The sequence below is a fragment of the Trachypithecus francoisi genome, unplaced genomic scaffold, assembly GCF_009764315.1.
Source record: "Trachypithecus francoisi isolate TF-2019V2 unplaced genomic scaffold, Tfra_2.0 Lachesis_group19, whole genome shotgun sequence".
Lineage (NCBI taxonomy): Eukaryota > Metazoa > Chordata > Mammalia > Primates > Cercopithecidae > Trachypithecus > Trachypithecus francoisi.
In genome coordinates, this window is record NW_022681464.1 from 44,724,399 (window position 1) to 44,747,118 (window position 22,720).

The 22,720-nt window shown below is 46.0% G+C and overlaps 1 long non-coding RNA gene across 5 annotated transcripts in view; it reads left to right on the forward strand.

Annotated features, from left to right (window-relative positions):
• Window positions 1-444: 444 nt before the first annotated feature.
• LOC117064155 overlaps window positions 445-22,720 on the forward strand; it is a 42,061-nt gene continuing 19,785 nt past the window's right edge. For 3 of the 5 annotated variants that reach the window (XR_004429291.1, XR_004429289.1, XR_004429292.1), the window contains exons 1-3: window positions 445-717; window positions 14,525-14,689; window positions 18,179-18,361. This is a non-coding gene — a long non-coding RNA (uncharacterized LOC117064155). The remainder of the gene's footprint in view (window positions 718-14,524; window positions 14,690-18,178; window positions 18,362-22,720) is intronic. The other 2 variants (XR_004429290.1, XR_004429293.1) reach the window with 2 other exon arrangements.

A 22,720-nucleotide genomic window follows, 5' to 3' on the forward strand; every position in this document is an offset into this window, starting at 1 on the left:
GCTTCAAAAAAAAAAAAAAAAATTACACGTGGGTTCTCTGCATTCCAATTTTAGTGGGCATCTTGCGTGTTATCTCTACCCCTATTTGGGGAGGGCTTTATTTTCTTCAATGGCGTCCCCACATCAGGGCCTGTGTCTTGCACTCTCCCCTGAGCGGGTAGCAGGGGTGTTATCACAAGAAGGAAGGTTCTGGGGAGTTGAATCACAACATGCTCCGCCGCTAACAGAGCGGGCGCGCCAGGGACTAGGCCGCTTGGCAGGTTCGCTTTTCTTCTTTCCATTGCGCTGAACTCAAGGAGGAGAAGGGAAAGTGGGAGCTGCTGCACTTACAGCTGAGTGTGCATGGCTGGTAGGTGACAGCCTGAGGTCTGTTCGGTGACCCCGGCCCCTCAGAGGGCCCGCGGAGACTCAGAGTTAACTGCACGTACCACGGTGCCCGCCGATGGGGGTGCGGATCCACACCCCGGGGAAAGGCCCCCCCTGGGCCGCGAGGACCTCGCTGGCGGCCGCTTGGGGGCAGCAGACGCCCGCCCCGCGGGGGAGGTGGGGCCTGCAGGCCCCGGGGCCGCTCTAGGAGCCCGGCAGGCCCGAGCAGGTGGCGGCCCCGTGTTCCGGAAGCGCGGCCCCGAGCGCGGTGAGGGGCACCTGGGGACGCTCAGCGAGTGTGTGTCCTAGCCCTGAGCTCGGTGGAAGACTGCAGAGTCCTGGGCCCGCGAGGTGGGTCTCCGCTCTGTCCAGACGCGGGCGCTCTCCCAGTGGCTCTCGGGAAAAGTGCCCTCGACTTCATGCCGGGGAGAAGGGGCCGAGGCCGGGCCGCGCGTGTCCGGGGAAGCCTGAACCGCCGCCCTGGGGTGTGAAGGGTGCGGGTGGGGGTGAAGTTCTGAAGGTGAGGAGGGGCTCATGCTCCGTCAGATCTGACCGGGGTTAGGAAGGCAGAGAGGTATTTTTAAAACTCAAGAAAAAGAGAAATGAACTGCATTTCCTTGTCGTTTGGCTCCAATTCCGTGCCTGACTCTTCTGTTGTGCACAGGGTTGCTCAGCAGACACGGAGGCTGTGTTTTGTTCCAGGGGACGGAGACCAAATATTAGTTTAGCGAGGGTGAGAAACATGCTCTGAGCAACGTTCATCCCGCTGCAGTAAATCTGTGAGTGCCCGATGTGGGAAATCAGACCCGAGCCCAGCTGCCCAGGCGAGCCTCTAGGGTTTTGCCTGTTTATGGACCTGCTGATACTTGTAATGTCGGGAAGCCGGGGGAGGGCAGGGCTGGCTGGCACCCACGCAGCCTTTCTAACCTCTTGTGGAACTAGGAAAACAGTGTGAGCTTCCAGGAGTGTGTATTAGGGAGGGGACACACATGACAAAATCTGTGTGCATGCTTGTGTGTACTGTTTACATGGAGTGTGTGTGCGCACGTGCATGTGTGGGTTGGTGTGCATTTCTAGACGGCAAGAAATTCTAGTAGAACTTTTGACTTTCATACAATTCTACAGATAGTCTTTTCCATCCGTCCCCTGTAATGATGACTTCAATGGGTCAGATACTCTTGAGCCTTTCCACCAACAGTCTTTGCTCCGAATCTTCCCTCAGCTTCTCACTGCCTGCATCCTTCCTTCTGCGATTAGACTAGGATCTCAGTCTATTGCCAGAGGTCTGAGACTCTCCTCAGCCCAGCGGTTGTCAGAGAGACCATGGCGGGAGGGCATCTCAGCCTTCACTCCTTCTACTGCAGGTTTGAAACTCAGGCTGCCTTAAAGTTAAGTAAACCAAGATATCACACAGATGATAATAATAGTACGATAATAGACTCACATTTGTATGGTGAATTAGGATTTACAGTTTCCCTACATTTTTTTCCCTTTAATCCCAGAACCAGAGCAACCAGAACGTGTGTGGTCCTCACGCAGTTCCTCCATGAAGAGACTGATGGAGAATGAGGTTAGGTAGACAGCAAGAACAATTTTGGCCACCTCATTTTCTCAACTAATTTGAGATTTCTCTTCCAGACTGCTGGTGCCGAGAGATGGGTGGATCGGCAGGTGTTGTTAGCAAGGACAAAGGAAATCGTTATGTTATTGGCTTAGCTGTTATTTAAAATAAAAACATAAACATCATTAAAAATAAGCACTTTTTCCGGGAGCAGTGGCTCACGCCTGTATTCCCAGCACTTTCAGAGGCTGAGACCGAGGCAGGCAGATCACTTGACCTCAGGAGTTTGAGACCAGCCTGGCCAACATGGTGAAACCTCGTCTCTACTAAAAATACAAAAATTAGCCCGGCGTGGTGGCACATGCCTGTAGTCCCAGCTACTGGGGAGGCCGAGGCAGGAGAATTGCTTGAGCCCGGGAAGTGGAGGTTGCAGTGAGCCAAGATCACGCCACTGTACTCCAGTCTCAGGGAAAGAATGAGGCTCTGGCAAAAAAAAAACAAACAAACTGCCCTTTGGGTATGGCTGTTTTCTCTACACACATGAACTGTTTCTTTGAAAGGACAACTTCCTTTTCCTGACTGTGCATCATCTGACCAAATTCCAAGCTCCTGTAATTTAAGGAAATAATATACTTTGTGGAAAAATTCGAAAATATATATTAGCAAAGAAAGAATAAAGGCAAGCCGCGTGCAGTCCTGTTACTCTGAGATGGCCGCTGTTGCTGGCATGGTGGGCCTCATCCCAGACTTTTGTCTATGCAAGCACAAACACACATGCTCAACTCAGTTTATTTTATTTTTCCAAAACGGAAGTCATGCTGTACATAATGTTTTGTAATCAAAAATTTTTCTTTTTGATATATCATGAACATTTTGCCCATCATGAAATATCCTTTTAAATTGTATGCAATTCCACTGTAAACATGTGGGTTTATTTGACACCTTGATTGTTGGACATTTTATCTTGAATGCTTAGAATGGAAAAGAATTATCCTAGGATGGGAAGATACTCTTTTATTCTGAAGATGTTATTAACACAGATTTCTATGGGATGGCGTAATGGGCCTCTAGAGGGTGGGCCAGGGGTGGCAATAGCCCTGGGGATTCTCAGGGGAGGCTTTTTCCTCAGGAGCCCCAGGAGGCAGCTTGCTCTGTCTCCGTGGCATTTAGATCTATGGAGCATGTTCACCTCAGTGTGACCTACAAGCTTAAGGTATTAATCCATGTTCCTCCCACTCAGATTAATATCTGATGTGAAATTAGTAGGGGAAAAAAGATGTTCTCTGCGGCCACTGAGCCCTTCCCAGCAGGAGGACGCAGAAGTTGGAGGAAGAGATAATATTACATCCCGCGGGCATTAGCTGCTTGTGGTTGGGAGGCATGCCTTTGATAATCAGCATCAGTATCTCTTTCATGTCACTGAACACAAAATGAGGCTGCATCAAAGAGCCTGTTTTAGAGAAGAAATTGTTGAACAGGCTTGACTGGGTTGAACGATACCAGAGGGACAGGATCAGAGCGCAGGCCAGTCTTCCCGGCCCAGCCAGGGGCACTCACTGGCCTGACTACAGCTCCAGCAGCTCAGAGGTTGTCACAGTGCATGTGAGTGCCTCTCCACTCGACCCTTCCATGTGCCTGGCAGCAAGGGGCATGAGTCACCTGGTGGCCACGCATTTGTTACTCTGAACTTTTGAGCTGCTGTAGAACTCCAGTTACATAGCCTCCCTGATTTTTTTCCCTCCTCTCTAATACTGACTTTTTTCTTAATGCCAACCTGCTAGTAGATACTTGTTCTTCTTCTGACACATTTGGGCATCCAGCAAAAGCTTGCAAAAGAACAGCTTTTTGTTTGCTTGCCTTCAGGAATCCGGTTCAGTGAGCACTCCAGATGTGGAAGGGTTTTATAATGATTCACGGTTTTCTTTGCTGGCCTTCAGGAGAACGTGACCTGTTTAGGTTCAATTTTGTGCATGTGTGACATAGTTTTCCCTTCAGTAGTACAGACAAACCCCGATTCTAATCCCCAGTCGAACCCACTGGTCTTTTCCTGATCTTTTTGCATTGCTAGCATTATTTGGTCTTAATGGAGTTAAATTTTTTAAAAATGTTATCACTATGGAAAGTAAAGAAAACTCTTACAAAGAGTTTTGTATGAGAATGAAAACACATGATGTGTTTTAAACATTGGAATCCCAGAAGGAAGAAACAAGGTAGTGTTTTCAGTTACTTCCACTGAAGGAGTTTAAACAGGATAGATAGTCATATTTTAAAATCCTCAACCATTGTTTAGGACCAAGTCAAAAATTTTAAAATAGCTTTTGAATGGAGAAATGAAAGGCTCAAAACCACTGGGTAAAGTTGGGGGAAGATTGCCTGTTCTCCCCGGAATGCTTTTGCTGGTTTTGGTTCTCTTTGGTTAGATCTCACTGGTCTCATTCCTTCTTTCACTTTTAATTGGACCGCATCACCCAGGCAGAAAACTCGGTCCCAGAAAGGATCGGAGTGGTATGGCAAATCTGAGATCGGACGGAGGCAGGAAACCATGGTGGCCTCTTAGGATGGAATGAGCTTTAAAGATCAGTGCTGCCCATCCTGATCCAGGTACCAGGAGACGGACGGTCCCGTAGGAGTGATGTGCATTGGTAAATCCCGACGTAGACTTTTTTTTTGAGAGACAGGGACTTACTCTGTCACCCAGGGTGGAATGCAGTGGTGCGATCATAGCTCACTGCAGCCTCTACCTCCTGGGCTCAAGCGATCCTTCTACCTCAGCCTTCCAAGTAGCTGAGACCACAGGCACACACAACCACATCCAGCTAATTTCAAAATTTTTGTAGAGATGGGGTTTCACTATGTTGCCCAGGTTGGTCTTGAACTTGTGGGCTCAAGCAGTCCTCTGCCTCAGCCTCCCAAATTGCTGGCATTATAGGCATGAGCCACTGTGCCCATCGAGCCATACATTTTCTTTATTTGGATGGAAGGGCTGAACTTTTTTTGGAGGTGTGGTGTTGAAGAGTTGTTGGGGGAACAGTGTAGCCAGTACATTGTAGGGTGCTGAGGATGTTGTCTGTTGTGATCCATACCTTGCAGTCAGGAGTAACAAGTATCGAAATTGGGCCACTGTCAAAAGAGTCTATGCTTCGGTCAATATAGGGTGAACAGCCTTACTAAGTAACTAACCTAGTCAAAATTATTACAAGCAAGTTCCAAGTAAGCCAGCTCAGGCCACCTGGTGATGGGAGAACTTTGCTAACCTCTGTGAGACACACAGCCTGGGCCAGGCCACACATGGATTTGCTTTCCACAGGGCTTCCCAGCTGGCCTGGCACCTCCTCCTCACACTGAGAAAGAAGCTCAGGCTCCTCACTGGGCCCAAGCTTTTGGAGTTCAGGCCCTGCGTGGCATCCCTTGTGTCCCTGTGCTTGGTAAAAGGCATGCATGGTTTTGGGTGAATCCATGAAGTCGGGCCCCAGCAGACTCTGGCAGTGGCGTTCTCGGTTTCCTTCCATCCCTGTGTTGCTCCTTCTCAGATCCATCATCCTCCTCCCACCTAGACATCTGTCTCAAGGGACTGTCCTTGCTCACCTTCTTCTCCTATTCTCCCTCCTCCTCCTAATATTTTCTCATCTCAACCCCATGGTTTTGTCCAGTTCCTTTATGCATGCTTGGCGTCAGGTGCCTTGGGGAGCACCCACATTTTAGTTCATCTTTGTACCCAGTGGTGCTGAGCACAGCACCTGGCACACAGCGAGTGCTCAAGACACTTGTTAAATATGTAAACATATTTTGTATTTTAAACAAGTACATAAATGATGGATAAAGATGACATAAAAATCAAGTCCACCAATAACGTGAGCTTTATCTTGGCTGGTGGTTTTGCCCAAGAGCAGGGAAGATGTACCCAGGCGGAAGCTGGGAATGCCCTCTTGCCCTGGGAGATGACTGTCCATCCTGACCACATGGCATACAGCATGAGCAGACTTTGAATATGTGCACTTCTGTTATGACTGCAACTGTTTCCCTGGGAGAAGGAACGAAAGTAAGGAGGTCCCACGTAAGCCATTGATATCTGAGGCCCTGCCATCTGGCTTTTCCCTGCCGGGGCATCAGAGACAGCAAGTCTGTCAATGTACTAATCAACATGTGTCCATCAAACACACATGGCTGTGCTATGCATGGCATAGGGGAATGACGTGATCAGTAGTAAGAGGAAGAAGAAAGACTTGAAAAACCCCAAATGTGTGATATATTAGTAGAAATCCCGTGATTAAATCAAGGATCAAGTTTTTTTGTTTTTGTTTTTGTTTTTTCAAATTGGCTGTTAGGGTCCCTTAAAAGCCACATTCTCTGTCCTGGCATAGCCATCCTGGGTTGAGTTCAACAACTGTGTACTGAGCCCAGGACATCTATACATAGGATATACACACAGATCATTGCACACAGGGAACATCTAAGGCCTCTTGCTAGTGCTGGTGCTAGGGTAATGAAGATAAGACTTCTGTCCCCAGCAATCTCTCTGTCTGACTAGGGAGGGCAACATGGCAACATGTAATTTCCGAATAGCATGTGGAGTGTCCTGCTGTTTATGCTCAGGGACAGGGAGGCACAGAGGAGGCATTCTCAGTTTAGCCTAGGAGTCAGGGACGGCTCCCTGGGGAAGGTGTCTTTGGGAATTAGGATGGGGTTTCTCTGTATGAACACATCATCACTTATGTACTTTGCACCGAGTCTCTTAAAAGATGATACAAAGCAAATTTGGTAGTCTTGCCCTGGAGCTGGTTTGGCAGGTTGAAATCTGGATTAGTAAACCAAGGTTTCCCTGGATTGTCTAACTTAGTGGACACCTTGGGACAGGCTTCCTACCTCACCCTGCTGCAGTGTGCCCTCTTGAAACAAATGCCACAAGTACTTGGTGTGATTTGCTACTAGCTGGTGCCTGGGAACTCTGGGTGCCCTGTGGCACTCCTGCCTGGGACAATGTGATGGAGTCTGGCAAACGTGTGTCTCCCAGGGACTGGAAGTGGAGAGAGCCATGAGCTAATACTAGAGGGAGCTGCACTCACCTGCTGAGTGCAGAAATTGAACGTCCATTGTTTACGCAACCATAAGTGGGAGTGTAAGATTAAAAGAAGATTAAAAGAAAAAGGAAACAAGGAAAACCCAGCCAACCAGGAGAACAAAATCTTTAATCCTAAACTCCCGTGAATCAGTTTGAAACTGAACTGTATATTTTTAATTGATTGAATTGGAAAAAATAAGGGCATCAGAATGTTTTAAATTCAGCAGATTTTCATTTTGTTTGGCTTCCTGGTGATCCATAGAATGACTAATAAGATGATTAAAGAGGCCGGGTGTGGTAGCTCACACCTGCAATCCCAGCACTTTGGGAGGCCTAGATGGGCGGATCACCTGAGGTCAGGAGTTCGAGACCAGCCTGGCCAACATGGTGAAACCCCGTCTCCATTAAAATACAAAAATTGGCTGAGCCTGGTGGTGGGTGCCTATAATCCCAGCTACTAGGGAGGCTGAGACAGGAGAATCACTTGAACCTGGGAGGCGGAGGCTGCAGTGAGCTGAGATTGCATTGCTGCACTCCAGCCTGGGCAACAAAGAGCGAAACTCCGTCTCAAAAAAAAAAAAAAAAAGAAAAGAAAAGAAAAAAAGATGATTAGAGAGAAGCTGGAGCATCTCTGCACATGGCAGTGATGAGACCTCAGCTTCTTCCACTTGACTGCTGGAAAGCAGTTGTGTCATCTGCCCCCAAGTTTCTTGTGGGGCCGGTGGCTGAGGACACCTATACCCCATTAGCAGCTGTGCCTAGGCCTCCTCGGCAGCTGGAGGTTATTCTTAGCTTCTCTTTTCCACATGTTGACTCTCAACTCAGTTTCCTCAACTGCAGAATGGAGATAATGCATGGCCTGCCTCCTCCACCGTGATTTTGAGTTTACTGTATTTGTATATATCTATATTGGAGTTGAGTTAACTTTTAATGGGCTAGTTGACTTCATATTGAATTTTATAGACTTGCACTGTCCAATACAGTAGCCTCTAATCACATGTGGCTATTTAAATCTAAATTAATTTAAAATTAAATAAAATAAGAGAGTGACATCTGTGAAAATGAGGGAGTAAAGATCTCCAAAAATTCCCTCCTCCGTACAAGCCATGAGAACAGCAGCAAAAACTGTCAGAATCAACTTTTCAGAACTCTGGAAATTAACCAAAGGCTTGCAGCAACTCAAGAAGTGTTTGCTCAAGAAAAATGTCTGAATCTTCATAAAAGCAATGAGCTTTATGATGTTTTAATTTGCTCTCTTTCCATATACACCGTTACCCCCTGGTCTCCATGGTAGTCCTGAATATATGCAGCCTTCACTTACAGAAAAACCAGCAGCCATGGAGAGGGTAGAATAGGAATGGAGCTCCTTCAAAGGCCTGTTTCCAGAGAAGTGTCAGCATTTGACCTTTCTGTGGGTTCCCTGCAAGATCTCATTCTCAAGGCTGTCTTTATTTGAGTTGACTTGAAGCTTTCCAAGTGTAAACAGACTTTTCTCCAGGGCTGTTTGTCAAAAAAAAAAAAAAAGAAAAAAAAATCAGAGGCAATTATTGAACATCTCAGCGACTTGGATAACAGTTCACTGGATAACAGCTGGGGCAAATAAAAGGCTGACCCAAAAGCTTAAAAAGAAATTTGGGAAGTGAGATGTCCATACAGACTTTGAAAAGCTTCAACGTATTCCTAGGTCTCTAGAGAGCCATATTCATGCCCAGGGCTGAGCACATTCTCAGAAAAGACTTGATAAGGCCATGAGCTCTCATCTTTGACTAGTCTTGAGATTCTGCACCAGTGGGAAGTGAATGATAAGGCAGAGTTGTAAACAGCCTGGCTGAGTCACACTGAGCAAAGACTGAGAGACTTGTTAGTTCCAGGCACTTAAAGATGGCCTCTTTCTAATCATTAGCTGACCACAAAGCTAACCAAACAGAGATTTTTAGTGGCCACGACAACAAAGGACATGGAATTTACAGAGTTTAGTTCAGAAAAATCACCAGCCAACAAGCAACACATAACAGCAATGAATAACAACAGTAAAATACTCTAGGGAGTGAGGTGTAGGGGGAATCTGATTTTCAGAGTTTCCATATTATATCTGCAAGAGGACAGATCCCTGGATGCCCTTGGCCAATCCAGCTCTTCCCCACTCTTCTTGTAATTCTTGGGCAGAATGTACCAAGATACAACATCCAGAGATAAGGAGAAAATATCTGGAACAACCACAGCTGTGTCCTTATTCCTCCCAGAACAGGATGTTCTGCAGTGCTTGAGCTCAGCAAACAAAGTGACATCCAGGGTATAAAATGCAGAGCAGAGTGCTCTCAGGGTCCCTCAGCTGGGATTTCACATGGGGCAAGCACAGATGAGACTCCATCTGCTCTGGGCAGCTTTCCTGAGCCTTGGGGGACTGGTTCACCATAAATCCTAAGCTTCTGTTTATCCTCGCTGCCTATGTGTGAGTAATAAAATCTGCTTCGCCTGACTTGTGTGAATGTTCTGTTTCACCAGACTAGACTTTAAAGCCCTTGCAATATTATTTAAAATGTCTAGTTTTCAACAAAAATTATGACACATGCAAAAAACATGAAATGTAGCTTTATAGAAAGGGGACAATAGCAATTAATAGGAACTGTCTCTGAGGAAGCCCTGATGTTGGACTTAGTAGGTGAAGACTTTAAATCAATTGTTTGAAATATGCACAAAGAGCTAAAGAAAATTATACACAAAGAAATAAAGGAAACCATGAGGATCTCTCACCAAAGAGACAACGTCAACAAAGAGGTAGAAATTATAGAAAGGAAACTAATAGAAATTCTGGAGTTAAAAAGTACAACAATTTGAAATGATACATTTACCAGAAAGTTTCAAAAGAAGATTTGAGTAAACAGAAGGAATAATTAGTGAACTTAAAGATAGGTCAATGTTATTACTCAGTCTGAAGAGCAGAAAGAAAAAAGAATGAAGGAAAATGAACAGAGATTAAGACACCTTTGAACACCACCAAGTGGGACCAACATAAACACTAGCATAAACACAATACAATCCCAGAATGAAGAGAGACACGGGAAGGGCAGAAAAATGTTGGAGGAAATAATGGCACCAAACCCCAATTTGATTAAAAAACCGTTAATTTAACATCCAGGAAGCTCAATGAACTCAAAATAAGATAAACTCAGGCTGGGTGTGGTGGCTCACACCTATAATCCCAGCACTTTGGGTGGCTGAGGCAGGTGGATCCCTTGAGCTGAGGAGTTTGAGACCAACCTGGGCAACATGGTGAAACCACGTCTCTACTAAAAATACAAAAATTAGCCAGGAGTGGTGGTGTGTGCCTCTAGTTCCAGCTATTCAGGAGGCTGAGGTGGGAGGATTGCTTGAGCCCAGGAATTCTAGGCTGCAGTGAGCCATGTTTGTGCCACTTGCATTCCAGTCTGGACAACAGAGTGAGACCGTAAGACTTTGTCTCTGCACCCCCCAACCCCCGCAAAAAAGATGAAATTCCACACCTAGGCACGCTATAATAAAACTGTTGAAAGCAGTAGGAGAGAGAAGTGACTCATTGCATACAAGACATACGTAAGAAATATTTTCATCAGAACCCATGGAGGTCAGACAACAGCTGGATTACATAGTTGAAGCACCAAAAGAAAACACTGTCAACCAAGAATTCTACATCCAGCAAAACAATAAGTGAAAATTAAAGAAGTAATTAAGGCATTTCCAGATAGACAAAAACTGAGATAATTTCTTGCCAGCCAATTTGCCCTACAGAATATAATATACAGGCTGAAGTAAAAGGTCATTAGTTATTAACTTGAAGAAATCCATATTAAGAAATAAAGAGCACAGAACCGGATAAAGGTAACTACATAGGTAAATATGAAAGGAAAGTATAAATGTACATTTCTTTTGAACTCCTTTTATTCTCCTGTGTGATTTAAAAGACAACTGCATAAAACAATACAAATTGATCACATTCTGATTCTTTTTAGCCTTTATGTAGATATTGTATCATATGGGTCAATCATAGTTTTCCATGTGCCTATAGATTGCTGTTTTCTGCCTTAAATTTTCTTAAATTAACAAATTTAAAAATTGCATATATTTATTGTGCTCATGTTGTTTTGAAATATGTATATATTATGAAATGGCTAAATCAACTAATTAACATATGCATTACCTCACATACTTATTTTTGTGGTAAGAATACTTAATACCTATTCTCTTATGTTTTTTGTATTTTTATTATTACAAATAATACTGAAGTGACCATCATGTAGATGCACTGGCATACTTTTGTGAGTGTTTTGTCTGTAGGGTAAATTCCTAGCTGAGAAGTTTTGAGTCTAAGGCTATATGTATGTAGAATTTTTATAAGTTTTGCCTATTGATTTCCCAAGAGGATGCTCCATGTTACATTTCTGTTAATAATATATGAGAGTGCCTATATTTTTACCTTCACTGATACTTGGTATTATTAATATTTTAAATTTATATCAATGGACTAATAGATAATATTTCACTTACACTGCATATATTTATTTTTGAATTAGGTTGAGCATATTTTCAAACATTTTTGGCCACTTATATTTCTGTTTCTGTGAACTGTTTATTGGGCCTTTTATAAGCCTATTAATGTGCTGGTTATCTTCTTATTTAGTTGTGAGAGAAAAGCCAGATCTTGGGGGATCCTAGTTACCTTATTCAACTTGGGGGAGAATTATTGATCTCAGTTGGATTCCCTTCCTTTGTCGGTGAAATGGGAGTGGATGAGCATGCTTCATGAGGGTGTGCGGGATGCCTCGCACATCTTTGGTGCTCAGTGAGCATGAGTCTCCTTCCTTCTCCAAAGCGGCGATGGCTTCTGTTGAGCTCTGCTCCGAGTCTCTCTGCTTTCTTCTTCTGCCAGCAGCCAGGGAAAGCACTTTGCTTTTAAGGGCTCCTGCAATTAGGTCAGACCCACTGGACAATCTCCCAATCCAAAGGCCAACTGTGCTGTAGACTAGAACCTAATCATGGTGTGATATTTTGCCACAGTCAGCGAGTTCTGGGGATTAGGCACGGCATCCTGAAAAGGGGTTGTGCTTTTTAGAATCCTTCCTGTTAATACCATGGCCTTGGGACTTTTTCTTTCCTTTTTTTCAAACGCAGGCTTGGGTGGAGCCCTGCTAGATAGAGTAGGTGAAAGTGGAGCTGCTCTGGGTGGAGAGAGGAGGGAAGGCTGGGGCTTCCCTGCTGGGAGCCATCAGAATGTGATCAGTCTGTATTGTTTTATGCAGTTGTCTTTTAAATCACATAGGAGAATAAAAGGATTTCACTCAAGGCAGGACCCCAACAAATGAAATCTTCAATTTGAATGTTAGGGGTTGAAGGCATTGAAGGCTACCTCTTGGATCATGGGCTCCACTGGACAGGGTGAAGCATCAAACCATTGGCTCCTTTCTTTTTTTTTTTTTTTTTTTTTTTTGAGACGGAGTCTTGCTCTGCCACCCAGGCTGGAGTGCAGTGGCCGGATCTCAGCTCACTGCAAGCTCCGCCTCCCGGGTTTACGCCATTCTCCTGCCTCAGCCTCCTGAGTAGCTGGGACTACAGGCGCCCGCCACCTCGCCCGGCTAGGACTACAGGCGCCCGCCACCTCGCCCGGCTAGTTTTTTGTATTTTTTTAAGTAGAGACAGGGTTTCACCGTATTAGCCAGGATGGTCTCGATCTCCTGACCTCGTGATCCACCCGTCTCGGCCTCCCAAAGTGCTGGGATTACAGGCTTGAGCCACCGCGCCCGGCCTGGCTCCTTTCTTAAGCAGTTTATTTTATTTTTTGATACACATTTTAATTTAATTTTTCTAAAAAATATTTATTTGTCTCACATCTTTTTTATACAAACTTTTGCTTACCCTCTGCTTTAAAAATTTTTATTTTTATTGTTATGGATTTAGGGATACAAGTGCAGCTGTGTTAAACGGATATACTGGGCCAGGTGTGGTGGCTCATGCCTGAAATCCCAGCACTTTAGGAGGCCAAGGTGGGTGGATCTCCTGAGGTCAGGAGTTCAAGACCATCCCAGCCAACATGGTGAAACCCTGCCTCTACTAAAAATACAAAAAATTAGCCATGTGCGGTGGCAGGCACCTGTAACCCAGGTACTGGGGAGGCTGAGGCAGGAGAATCATTTGAACCTGGGAGGCTGAGGTTGCTGTGAGCCAAGATTGCGCCACTGCACTCCAGCCTGGCGACAGAGCGAGACTTTGTCTTGGGGAAAAAAAAAAAGGATATACTGTGTAGTGGTATAGTCTAGGCTTTTAGTGAACTCACCACCCACTTAGTGTTCATTGTACCCGGTAGCTAATATTTCATCCCTAACCCCTCCTTGCCCTCAAGGTCTATTACTTCTCTCTATGTCCGTGAGCACCCGTTGTTTAGCTTCCACTTACAAGTGAGAACGTGCAGTTCTTGGCTTTCTGTTTTTCTGAGCCATTTCACTTAGGATAATGTTAACAGTTCACTGGGGTAGCTCTTACTGAAATAGGGTCCTGAATGGTGCAGCCACAGGACCAATTGGTTTGGATAAAACAGGAGAGAGAAGCAGCAGATCCTGAAGTAGCTGAGGGGCTGCAGGGAAAACCCCTGCGACACCAGGGGGCCTGCCTGCCACTAAAGGGAGCCCTATGGCAAAGAGGAAAACAGAGGGCCCTGGATGTGAGGGCCAGGCCTGGCAGGACGCCGCATGGGACGCAGAGCCAGGCGGACAGGACGCGAGCAGCTTTATGCAAGGCCCCTATGTGCCGCACTTACTCTCCAGTGGGGCAGGAACCAGGCCTGGAGGCGACAGGGCCCGGAATAACAGGCGAAACACAGCCAGGAACTGAGCTTAGCTACAGCAGGCGGGGACAGACATCCTCAGGACACTACTGCCACTGCCATCCCCACGAGGTCCCTGAGGCTCAGGACTGGACACCAGAAGCGGCCTCGCAGAGGACAGGGTCTCCAGCACGCACTGGCTGGAAGCCGGGATCGCCACCCACAGCTGCGGCCTGTTGTTCCTCACATCAGCATCTTAACTTTTTTAGTTTTGCACATTTCACTTGCATGGCAGCAGAGATGAGTGGGATTCCCACCTCGGTGGGACAGGAGGCCGAGTGGAGGAGGTTCAACAAACCGGTGCTGAACCAGCCAACTTCAGCATGTGCCGTTCACACCAAAGGCGGACTTCTTCGCACTGTAATCAATTAAAAACCTGTTACTGCTGCAAGGGCAGAGCGTTTTAATTGTGATTTCCAGTAAGAGGTACGTGTAGCATCATGACCCACCCTATCACACCCCAATCCCCATGTAAATAATACTGAGCCCGACGTTTCATGGAACAATGCCTGTACAGCCGAGTACTCCAATATAGACGATTATATTTAATTTGTAAAAAGTTGATTGTAATTTCACAACCCACGAATGGGTTGCAAGTAGCAAGTTGAGAAATGCTTTTCTAGGGCTTATTTGGACTTCACATAAGGGATTCAAAGCATCAACCAGTTTCTCTCTGTATCTTCAGAATTCCGGCAGAATCAGGCCTCTGGACGCTCCAGGGATGGATCCTGGTTCCCTGGCTGTTATTACGAAGCAGCAGTTCAGATCCGTGGAACTTCTCGACTGTTCTGCCTCATGGTGACTTGATCCATCAACTGAACAGTACAGCATCTGATTACATTTTAGAGAGGTAAAAGCATTGGCTTTTCCTGTTTTCGAAGGTTTTCTTTCGGCACTCACTTGGCTTCGTGTTACCACCCCTTCCCTCTCTGGAGGAGCTGGAGAGAATGGCTGGATGGATGCATTTTGGGGAGTGGCTGAGCATGCTCAGTGAGATCCCCTCTTCTGCAGGAGCTGCATGCAGGGAGTTCTCTTCTACCCCCCAACCCCCCATCTCTCTCCCCCACTCTACCCTGCCTCCCTAGGCAGCAGTGACTGGCTGTGGGGTCCATGGGGGGCTGTCTGCTGTCCAGCTCAGCCCTCACTGCCTCTCACGCTCTTATCAGTAATGAGCTGATGTTTGGGTTCTCATCTCTCACTTCTTATTCTAATTCCCAATTTATTCATGGAGAAGAGAGAGGCTCATTTATTGGTACTCCTTCAGCAATGACACTGGTCTTAACTTATTGGCAGGGAAAATGAAGCAGGGGATCCCAGATCCCACTGTGTGTTAATGGGAACCCAAGACTAGAGGCCAGCCCCCCAGGCTTCCAGCCCCAGCACATCTCTTGAGTACTTTGCCAGTTCGAGGATGTGCCACAAATACTACTAAACAATAGCAATCTCCTTGAGGCAATCCTTGGAGACAATTGTCAGCACTTTGAGGTTGCTACCTCCACTGGGCTTGCAGCAGACACAAGTGGAAAATAGTGACAAAAACCTACTGCCCTGTCCTGGTTTACCAAAGGTCCCAGAACTACGCTAAAGCCATGAGGTGGTTACATACGGGCGGGGATCCATCTGTCCCAAGTGCTTGAAACAGCGCCTGGTAGATGACAAGCCTTCAGTAAATATTGGCAGAATCGAATGGGATCATTAGACCATTAAAATACTTGTTTTTAATCACTTCTAAGAGGGTTCTAGGATGGCTTCAGGCATTTCTTCGTATTTTCAATCCCTACATCATCCTACAATGTTTCCCCTTTTATGGATGCAAAATTGAGGATGAGGCCAGTTGACTGAGTCATGCAAGACCACACAGCTGGTAAGCTGCTGAGCTGTGATTCAGATCCCAGGATATTTGACTCCAAAACCTGAAGGCTTTTCTTTATAATGTTCTGATACCGCGGCCACAGGCATCAAGCTGGCCGTGAGAGAAATCACCATGAAGAGAGCCTAGCTCGTGGAGGTTGCCTCTCCACGCATCAAGCAAGGGTTGGGAACTTTATTGGTACAAAGCAGTAAGCCCAGTCGTGGGCATGTAGAGCTGTTCCCGTCTGTACCAATGAAGCCCAAAGCTCCCGAACATGTTCTGCATCCACACCGCCGCACCTGCCCGCAGCGCCTGTCCGCCGCGCCTTTGAGTGCCAAAAGGCACTTCGGGCATGACTTTTGTAAAAAGGAGTATTCTCCAAGTTCGAGTTGAATCGATATTTTGGAAAATACATTCTGTAGGGTTCTTCTGGGGTCATTTCGAGAAAATCTCACACACCCTTTTTTGTGGTCCCTTTTGTTTAGTAACACACGCATGCACAGACACACGCGCGCGCACACACACGATGGCAGGCTGATGTAGCAAGTGTGCCTGACGCTCTCTGTTGGGTGGTCTTGAGTGTTGATACTAGAGTTTATGCAGCAGTTGGGTAATTGTTGGAGAAATTGCCAAGGATATTTTCAAACAGAAGCCTTCCCCCACCAGCCAGTTACTGGGTCTGGTGTGAAGGATTGAAAGACAGCCCCCTCTTCTGGCTGAGATGAAGCCTGACGTTCTCCTCCTTGAGGGCTCAGAGTCCTCCAGCCCTGTCCTTGTGTTCTTAGGACAAGAACGTGAGAGGTGCTATGTAATGGTGTGGAGACTTTAGAGACACAAACTAGATGCACGTGGTCAAATTAAAGGCATGAAATTGGCTGCAGAAGCCAGCTCTATTTAAGTTCACGTAAATAACTAGTGGTTTTCAAACCTTAGGGTGTGTGAAGTCACTGCGAAGCTTGTTAAAATGGAGATTCCTGACTCCGACTCCCAGAGGGGTTCTGATGCAGTTGACCTGAGCTTCGGAAGTTTTAATTTTTTTTTTTTTTTTGAGACGGAGTCTCCCTCTGTCGCCCAGGCTGGAGTGCAGTGGCCGCATCTTAGCTCACTGCAAGCTCCGCCTCCCGGGTTCACGCCATTCTCCTGCCTCAGCCTCCCGAGTAGCTGGGACTACAGGCTCCCGCCACCTCGCCTGGCTAGTTTTTGTTTTTGTATTTTTTAGTAGAGATGGGGTTTCACCGTGTTAGCCAGGATGGTCTCGATCTCCTGACCTCGTGATCTGTCCGCCTCGGCCTCCCAAAGTGCTGGGATTACAGGCTTGAGCCACCGTGAGCCACCGCGCCCGGCCAGAAGTTTTAATTTTTAACAAGTAGCTCAGGTTCACACCAGAATTCCACCTGCCTGGCCAACTGGGCGTGTCAGAAGAGGCACAACAGGTAATACCCAGGGGTGAACTTCCCGAGCTTTGGGCTTCCTAAATCAGATACATTACAACTTGATTTTAAGGAAAAAATGGAAAAATAACTTGAAAGGACCAAGTGGAGAAATGGGTTGAAGTTATGGTTCATGAATATAATAAAGTATTATGTGGCCAATAAAAATAACACATGTACACTCATAATATGGAAACAAGGAAAACATGTTCCCATGATGATTACAGTGACATAGGCAGATTATGGGAGGGTAATAACAGAAATCACATGATGGTCCTTAATAGTATTTAATTTCATCTACTCCATTATTTTGTAAAAGTCTTCACTACAAGCTCAGTATGAAAATATTGTGTGTTTTGTGTTTTGCGTTAATACTGGGCTCTGTAATAAGTAGAAAGAGGATGTAATTCCTATCTACAAGAAGGCAATGGCTATAGGATGAGCAAAATGTCAAAAGAGAGCTAGAGGTGGTATAGAAAAATTGCAGACTTTTTGGCCAGAAGATTTGTGTTTAAGTTTCAACCTTAGCACCAAAGTGGACAACCGCTGGCAAATATCTTAACCTCTCTTAGAGCCAGTTTTCACACCTTTCAAGTGAGAATAGCGATAACTACTACCTTAGGAGTTGTGATAATGGTACATGAGGCTAATAAAAATAAAAGTACCTTATAAGCTATAAAATGCTATTAAATATAAGTGTGTTTTCTGCAAAGCAAAACAGTGAAATATCAACTTTAGAAAACATTCCCCTTTGAGGTTTTTTTCACTTATGAGATCAGAAATCCATCTTTGGCCTGATTAATAGTGAGTTCTTATAATCAAGCATCTCTGAGACTTGTATGTGTCACACAGCAGAGAGGATACGATGGCATAAGAGGGTCAGTCAAGCACCGTGCACTGTGGTCCTGGCATGCACCATCAACTGAAGCTGTGTCCACCAACAAGCCCATGCTTGTCTTTGTCTGTAGAGGGTGGTGGAAAATTCCATCGGGGATGGATGGACATAGTCACCTGGAGTGTCCATTCACTTTCATCCTCCCCAATGCCCTGTACACAGATTGTGCATCCAGCTCTGGCTGTGGACCTGTGGCATCGTGATGACCTGGGATCATCAGATAGCAGAAGGCCATTCCCTTTGGTGCCTCTCATTCCCTGTGTGCTGGCCAGCACATCATTAGGCCTGATGGAAGGCTCTGCCAGGCCCTTCCCCACCAAGGGCCTCATCAAGCTTCCTTGACAGGTGAGTGGGGTCCATTTTGCTGGAAAGACTCTGGAAGGCTGGAGAAGAGACTGAGTGCTCTCTCTCTCTCTCCTATGGGAAGGCAGTGAGCTAGTGCCCTCTTGGGAATGCGGTGGGAGAATTCACCAGACGCTTCCAGCAAAGCCAGAAAGTCCTAGTGAATTACACGATGATTTCCACAGTGTTTATCAAAGATCTTCTGCTCCAATATAAAGCTCCTAAGTATGGTATTTCATGATGTGGCTGAGATGTGGCCAAGTGTCCAAGACACATAAATATTTACTAAATAAGCAAGCAAATGCACTTGGAAATGCATTTCTGTCTCAGTATTAATGCGGTGGTCATCGGCATTGATTCTCAAAGTGAGGCCGTTTTATGGACCATTCTCAGCAGGGACTAAGAAAACATATCAATGTGCAGATCTTTTAAGATCCAGGAAGCACAGGGGGAGAGTTCATGTTTTCCAAGGGAAGGTAACATTTTTACACCCCAAGAGTCAGGAACCCCATTCAGTGCTGAGCACAGGAGAATTCAGAGGCGTTAGCTTCTATAAGACTTGGGTTCGAGTCCTAGCTTTGGCCCTCCCTGTGACTATGTGCAAAAACTCCACCTCTCTGAACTTCAATTGCTTTGTCTATAAACACTGTCCACGTCTCATGGGGTTATTGTGACGATGAGATAATATGTATAAAGCGTCTGGCCAATATCATGCACTCATTAAATATTAGTTTTCCTTTTCCTTGAATTATTGTATTTGTTTTGAGAACCTTGGGGTTCTACCAAATCTCACACTCCTTCCCCAGGACGTTCCTCTGCAGTCCTGGTGTATATATGCAGTGAAAGTGAATCCACATGTTCTTCACTTGTGTATACTAAAAACATCAAAATGTTATTCCAGAAGATTTGTTTGATGTTCAAAACACCAAAGTGGCAGCACTGAGTGGCATGCTCTGAAGATGCCTGTCTCGCTGGATTTTAAAGTGGCACCAGTCAATGCCTTTAGTATCCCTCCACTTACGCTGGTCCTAGCGATAACACGGGCTTATACAATAGCAAAGCCTGGCATATGATTGCACTTTTTGCTGTAAAATGTTTTCACAAATATTTTCCCATTTAATCATCAAAACAACTGTGTGTGTGTGTGTGTGTAGAGGTGTGTGTATGTGATCAATGCAATTGTTATCCAACCTTACAGATGGGTGTAAGTAAAATCTCAGAGGTTTCAAGCAACTTGTCTAAAGGCAAAAAGCTGATAATTGGCAATAGTGAGTTTCAGATCATATTTTCAAATGTAGAGCATCCCACAGCTAACTGGAGCCTAGAAATTAGAGGCTGTTCAACATGATTAATCTCTCCCTTTGCCTTACTTTTTCGTGGTTTCCTATGGGAATTCCCACAGAGGTTTTAGCTTTTAGGCAGATCGCGTGGATTCATTGCTCAGTGAGCAAAGTCACTGAGGGCTGGGCTCCGTGAAAATTTTGCAGGCTGAATGATTAAAAAAAAATCTGGTAAGGATCACAAAATTGAGGACCAAATGGGACCTTCAGAGGCGCTTTCATCCCTGGAGGCATTCAGGATTTCATGCCACGATTTTGATTGCAGGCCTGCTGTGTGCCGGGCTCTGTGCGGAATCATGAGAGCCAGTGTCAACCACAGTGGTTGTAGTCCTGGTTGTGAGGACTTTAGGGCCAGTCTTCCAGCCAGCCCTGTAAGTTCACAGGTGAAGCAAGAGGCCTGAAGAAGGGAAATTACTTTGCTCCAGGCCACATGGCTGGTTAGTTCGAGGCAGATTCACACTCGTCCACCCCGGCTAAGCTTCACCCCACTCCCACAGAGGCCACTCAACTTAGAAGAGAAGAGACACCCAGCACAGCGTCCTCCTCTGTGTCGCGGCGGGAAACGCACAAACGCCCGTCTCCCTGGACAGCTCTCCCAAAGCTTTGGGGTTCTCTTCTGATCGCTATGCCATGGTTCGTGGGTCCCCTTGGTGGGTACTCATGGAAGGAAAATCAGAAGTGTTTCCATAGTCCTCACCCGGTGGCTAGGTCTAGGTCCCACTTGCTCTCAGCAAGCAGCCAGTGCCACCCCTATGATCTGATGGGGGCTGAGGAAGCCCTCTCAGTGCACACTCCCTGGGCCACCTCTTCACACTTGGGAAGGTCCAGTGTGCCCTGAGCCCCATTGCTCCTGCCTCTGTGTGGGCCCACTGCCTTCCAGGGGAGGAAGGCAGCTCCAAGGAAAGTTCAGATTATTTTTGGTGGTGCCTCATGAACCCAGGAAACAGGAAAATAACCAAAAGAAAAAAAAACCCTCACAGATGGGGGATCGGTCCTAAAACATCAGGTCCTTTTCTGTCTAAATCAAGACATCTGGTCACTTTTTTCTGGCAGGACAAAGAGTCTTTTTTTCCCAAGCCAGGATTTTATGTCTTTAATCTTTTCCAGAAGAAAAGAGTTCTCATTACGTCTGTATCTTATCACATCACTGTATATCATAAAGATGCTGTTATCGCCTCTTCCTTCTGATTAACTGGCCCTGAGTGATTCTAGCTAGTGTTATTAGCTGTGCTCTAAAAACAATGACACTAGTTTCACCCAGCCATCAACAGAGGTCAGATTCATAGGCACTGTTGAGTAATCCACAAGAATCTCTGCAAGCTCTTCATAATAAACAATGACGAGAACAGTTCTTTGTCCAAACCACGGCTAAGAGAGCCTTTCTGTGCAGATATGCTTTGGCACCTGCAACTGGAGTTTAAAAGCCTCCAGCAAGCTCAATTCCAACATGTAGCCTCACTAGTTGGCTTGGTTTCCTGAGTCAAAACAACAGAAGGGACTGGAGATGTAGCACCTGGTGTCTTAAGTGGCCAAGCAGCAAACAGGTGTTATCCCTTTATAAATTAACCACCCTTTGGAAAGGAGCTTGACAGAGAAGAGAGGTTTTGTCTCCAAAATTTAAATGTGGAAATAGAGACATATGGATATTAGAATAACGTGCAAGGGGCCAGGTACAGTGGCTCATGCTTGTAATCCCAGTGCTTTGGGAGGCTGAGGTGGGAGGATTGCTTGAAGCCAGGAGTTTGAGACCAACCTGGGTAATAGCAAGACCCCCATTTCTACAAAATATAAAAAAAAAAAAAATTAACCAGGCATAGTGGTGTGCCCCTCTAGTCCCAGCTACTCAGGAGGCTGAGGTGGGAGGATTGCTTGAAGCCAGGGGTTCGAGACCAGCCTGGGTAATAGCAAGACCCCATTTCTACAAAATATAAAAATAAAAAACATTAACCAGGCATAGTGGTGTGCCCCTGTAGTCCCAGCTACTCAGGAGGCTGAGGTGGGAGGATTGCTTGAAGCCAGGGGTTCGAGACCAGCCTGGGTAATAGCAAGACCCCATTTCTACAAAATATAAACATAAAAAACATTAAGCAGGCATAATAGTGTGCCCTGTAGTCCCAGCTACTCAGGAGGCTGAGGTGGGAGCGCATGAGTCCAGGAGCTTGAGGCTTCCGTGAGCTATGAGCATATTTCTGCACTCCAGCCTGGGTGACAGGGCTAGATCCTGTCTCTAAAAAACAAAAAAGAATGGCATGCCATGATGACTATGATGTTAACGAGGTGCTGACAATGCTAGTCACTGTCATTTCACAGTAAGTGCCCTGATATGGGAAGTACAGGATGGATGCTCGGGCAGCAGAGCATAGCGTAACTGAGCCCATGGTCAGTAGTTTTCAAACGTGGCTCTCTGTTAGACTCACCTGGTCTGGCCAGCCTACCCACCCCCAGCACCCCAGGGAGTCTGATTTAATTGTTCTGGGTGAGAATGGGGCCTGGGCATTGGTACTGAAACTCTCCAGGAGACCTTCCTTTTCAGCCAGGGTGGAGAACCTCTCCCTTTGATGAAAATAACCCAATCTGGTGTGATCAAGAAGGAATGCAATAGTCAGTGACTTTTCAGCTCCTTCAAGAATAGGCAAGGTGAAAAGCGAGAAAGGTGGTGTATTAGTCAGGATTCTCTAGAGGGACAGAACTAATCGGATATATATATACACACACACACACACACACACACATATATATATATATATGGGAGTTTAGCAAGTAGTATTGACTCCCTTGGTCACAAGGTCCACAATGGGCCATCTGCAAGCTGAGGAGCAAAGAAGCCAGTCCGAGTTCCAAAACTGAACTCGGAGTCTGATGTTTGAGGTTTGAGGGGAGGAAGCATCCAGCAGGGAGAAAGATGTAGGCTGGAAGGCTAAGCCAGTCTGGCCTTGCCCATTTTTCTGCCAGCTTTATACCCTGGCTGCACAGGCAGCTGATTAGATGGTGTCCACCCATATTGCGGGTGGATCTGCCTTTT